Raw genomic sequence first — 4,063 nt, 5'->3', positions numbered from 1 at the left:
GGAACAGAGCGCGATGCTGCGTGCACACCTGATTCTGCCCTTACCAGCATTCTCTTTTGTTGGAAGCCGGCGATTTAATTAGCACGGCTCTGAGTCAAGGTGTTCCTTCTTTACCTGAAACACGGCCTTTACCTGCAACGACTATCACCTGATCTTTGCATGAAGCCAGAGGCGGCTCTGGGCTTCCCGGAACTTTGCAAACCTGTCAGGGGGGCTCCCGTACGACTTCGAGGTGCTCTTTATATGAAGTGATGAGACGTTATCAGATCCGAGCTGTTCTTTTGCAGCAGCGAGATAATTTCTGGAGGCGAGACACCTGGCTGGCCTCGAGCGGCGATTAATTTTATGTGTTTAGGGTGCAGTCATCACTCAGAAAGGAGGTGGAGGGTCGGGATGATAGATGACGGGCAAGGAAGGAGATGGCCCGTGGAACTGTTCTACATCGTCAGTTCCCTAGATCGCTGGCCGAAGTTCAGAGAGAACTTCCTTGCGTCTGCCCAGAATAGACAAAGCTACCGTCCACCTCGCAGGGTTCCATTCTGGAAGGAGTTTGAGGACCGCAACGTCTGAGCGTCTGCAGCGGAAAAGGTTTCCGTTGACTTTTCAGATGTGTCTTCAACAGGCACGTGCGTCCATCCGTCGTTCGCATCTGAAGGAGGTTTGGGGATATATGGGGAGCAGCGTGATGCTGCGGGGTGCTACCTGGGCGCCCCTTCAGGCTGCAGGGGCTCGATCCCTGCCCCCGTCAGCCCCAGCCCACCCTGGAGTGAGGCTTGCTAACTGCTCACAACTGCTTCCCTCTCTGGGCATTTAGGAGAGCCACCTCACCCAGGGTTACACCCCCTCCTTGGCAACTCGTATCCAAAGACTGGTCAGCGCTGGGCCCCCAAAGCCCACCCAGCCTCTTGGTCTCAGTTTGGAACATCTCTGAGGGACCGTCCCAGACATTATGCTCCGCGCTGCATCGGGTGTGGTCTCTGCGATGCCCCCCTCCCCAAACCCCTCGCTTGCCTCACTCCCCGGCAGGTGGTGTTTCCGAGGACACGTCCTGCACGCAAGTCTCCGTCTCCGAGTCTATTTCCGGAAAACCTGACCTAAGAAAATACTCCGTGAGAAAGCCTACAGGACGGCGGTGGAGGGCTGGGTGGAGTTTTGGCCCCCAAACCGACACCCGTATTTTGAAACATCCAGCCAGTGCGACAGATAGGCAGTGGTGTTTAGGTAACGTGTATCCGTTTCCGCAACTTTGACGACAAACAGCTCAGGTTAAAGCTTGCCCCGTGAGCGAGGACATTACTGAACAGCTACTAATCAGGAAAAATGATGTATGGATTAAAGTAAACACTCCAAAAGCATTTTTGCTCAATCAAAGAGATTTAAGGGAAGGGGGGCTTACACCAACCAAAAGAGAGAGAAAAAAAATATCCCTTTTGTACTTCAATTAGCAAACAATAATTTGGATAATTGAGAACAAATGTTTCTTCCTTTATCACATGAATTCCACAGTTCTTTACCCAATGCTGTCCCCTGCAGGGTAGAAGAAATCAAATCAGAAGACTCCGAACCATTCACAGGCCAAGAATCCCCGAGATTACAGCCGAGGAAGGGGAAGGTTGTGTCCCCTGAGGTCGGTCCTTCCTATCTAGAAGGGCTTCCTCCCAGGAAGATGCCACCATTTCCTGGACTAGCCTTTCTTAGCATACCCTCGGGAAATCATTTCTGAACACACACAGCCAGCTTCCCGGATGTCTTCGTTAAAAGTGGGAGTGTAGACCGTTTGCTTCTCGAGGGGCTGGCAGGGTTTTGAGAACTCAAGCTGGATGCCTGGACGCCAGATGCCCACTCTGCTGGGAAAGGGACCTGCCCTTTTGAAGACGTGGGCAGCAAAAGACCCGAGGAAACGCTCTCAGCTCAGGTAAGGACAGAACACCAGAAACCCTGTGCTATTGTTCCAGAAGGCAACCGCTTTCTGAGGGGACGGGCGGGGCCTTGGCTAGTAGAAGACCGGGAAAGACTGGGAAGTCTCACTCTGTGTTCCCCGAGGATCTAAACTACAGCCTGGGGCAATGCTGTCCCTCCCGAGGGGTCCTCCCCAACCCCCGGCCTCGCTTTGCCACCACTGACTTTCCGGGAGCCCAAGAGGCACCTCCTGGGAAGAAATGTGCCGTCTACGTGCCCAGGACAGAGAGATTGGCTTCACGAGTTTTCTGCGTCCCGGGTACAAAACCCAAACCCCATATCTGCCCACATCTTCGTGCTTCGGTTTCTCTCAGCATCCTGCCAGCTTTCAGCGGACTGTCGGCCCCGCCTCTCTAGCCTCAGATGAGAAAAAGGATGAGAATAGGAACGCCAATACTTTACCAAAAACGGGGCCTTAAGTCCGCACGGCAAGCTCGCAAGGAATTATTATCATCCCATTGCACAGACGAGAACACTGAGACTCAGAGAAGCCACTCAACCGACGTCACGCCGGCCGTAAGGATGGAGCCAGGCAGAGAAATCCAGCTTCAATGACTCCTTCCTCACCCGCATAGCAGAGCGACGGACGCGGGAGAGATGTGGCTGGTGGCACTCCACTGTGAAGACCGTGAACCCCATTAGAAGCCAGGAAGCCGACCCTGGGGGGCCGTCGCTGCTATGAGCACTTCTTTCTCAGATCCTGGCAGAGAGGGGAGAACGCCGGTGAGATCCAGCCGTGCATTCGTTGGCTCATTCATTCGACCCTTCCGTAGGACCTACTTTGTATCCGTCCCGGGCTGGGGACACAAAGTTACTTATGGCCCCCGCTTTAGAGGCACTCATGGTTGTGGCTAGGAGAGAGAGGCCTATCGTCTTGGGGTCCTGCCTCCCTCCACAGCCCCTGCCGCTCAGGACCCAGGAGCCGGTCGTCCTGTTTCCTAAAGGGAGATCGTTTCACCCCCTGCTCTCCAGAGGATTGGCAACTCTGGCCACCCAGTGCTGTCATTGGACCCCAGGGGGCTGGGGACACAGCAGTGGGGTGGGAGCTCCCATTTCCACTGTTCCCAGACTCTCTTGACTAGCATCCCCCCTGGGTCCCAACTCGGCGTAGAGGAAGTGTCAGAAAGCCCACAAGGCACTTACAGGTTAGTGGTCTGAAAGACACAAGGCGTGGAAACACGGGCCATGGGTGGAAGGTGGGGGGAGAGCGGGATGAAGGGCGATGTCCCGTCACGTGCCAGGCCATCAGGGGAATTGAATGTTCTCCCTTTGACAAAGGCTTGGGGGCCGAGAAGACGGAATCCTGGCTAACGTCGGAATCTTCATCCATTTATTGGATCGCACATTTATTCATTCTGGAACAATTCATCGAGCTCCTTCCACAATCTGGCCCTGTGTTAGACATGTGTCCCGCCCTCATGGAGCTTAGAGTCCAGTGGGGAAGACAGGCGTTAAGCAAATAGTAAGACAAATAAATGGCAGCCTCAAGGTTCTCACCCTCAGCCGAGCACCTGTGCCTTTCCTCCCTTGCCCAGAGAGGGCGGGTGGTCTCTGTGGGGGGCAGCAGCCTGGGGTGGGTTCTCCTGGCCTTACCGTCTACCACCTTAACTCCTCATCAAGCAGAATGCCTCAGTTCCTGTCAAGTTCACCACCCATCCCTCCCCAGCCCTGACTCCTGTAAGACTCCCGAGTCACTATTCACAAATTCGGTTGTCGCGATTTGTCCAGTTTTGTCCTCAGCTAATACGCACGGGGGTAGTTACAACAAATAGCATTGTTCAACTGCTAACGAGGTGTGGGGACGTTTCACTTCCTAGTAAGAGCCGCCTGGACTTACAGACTTGATCCCATAGCATAGATGCCCACGGAGCTTGTAGCTTTCAGGAGGAAGGCTAGGGCCTCCTTCCAAGCAGATATAACACCCTGCTTTACACAAGTTTTATTTTTGCTACCGGGATAAGCTATCATTTCGATCGCATTGTCCCACGAACTGCATCCAAGATCGTTAAGAACTTTCTGGAGTTAGACTGATGTTGGCAACATTGATCTCCTTCACTGGAAGCTTTCCACATCCCAGCTGTTAGACGCTTTGACCTTTTCCTTA

At 53.8% G+C, this 4,063-nt stretch overlaps 1 long non-coding RNA gene across 1 annotated transcript in view; it reads right to left on the bottom strand.

Annotated features, from left to right (window-relative positions):
- The window catches only part of LOC122234104, an 11,861-nt gene extending 8,535 nt beyond the window's left edge, over window positions 1–3,326 (bottom strand). Inside the window, exons 1-2 of the long non-coding RNA XR_006211839.1 lie at window positions 3,103–3,326; window positions 2,527–2,659 (exon numbers count right to left, since the gene is read on the bottom strand). This is a non-coding gene — a long non-coding RNA (uncharacterized LOC122234104). The remainder of the gene's footprint in view (window positions 1–2,526; window positions 2,660–3,102) is intronic.
- Between the last annotated feature and the right edge of the window lie 737 nt (window positions 3,327–4,063).

This window comes from Panthera tigris, chromosome E2 (genome assembly GCF_018350195.1).
Source record: "Panthera tigris isolate Pti1 chromosome E2, P.tigris_Pti1_mat1.1, whole genome shotgun sequence".
NCBI classification, from domain to species: domain Eukaryota; kingdom Metazoa; phylum Chordata; class Mammalia; order Carnivora; family Felidae; genus Panthera; species Panthera tigris.
This window is presented reverse-complemented; position numbering and strand designations above follow the sequence as displayed.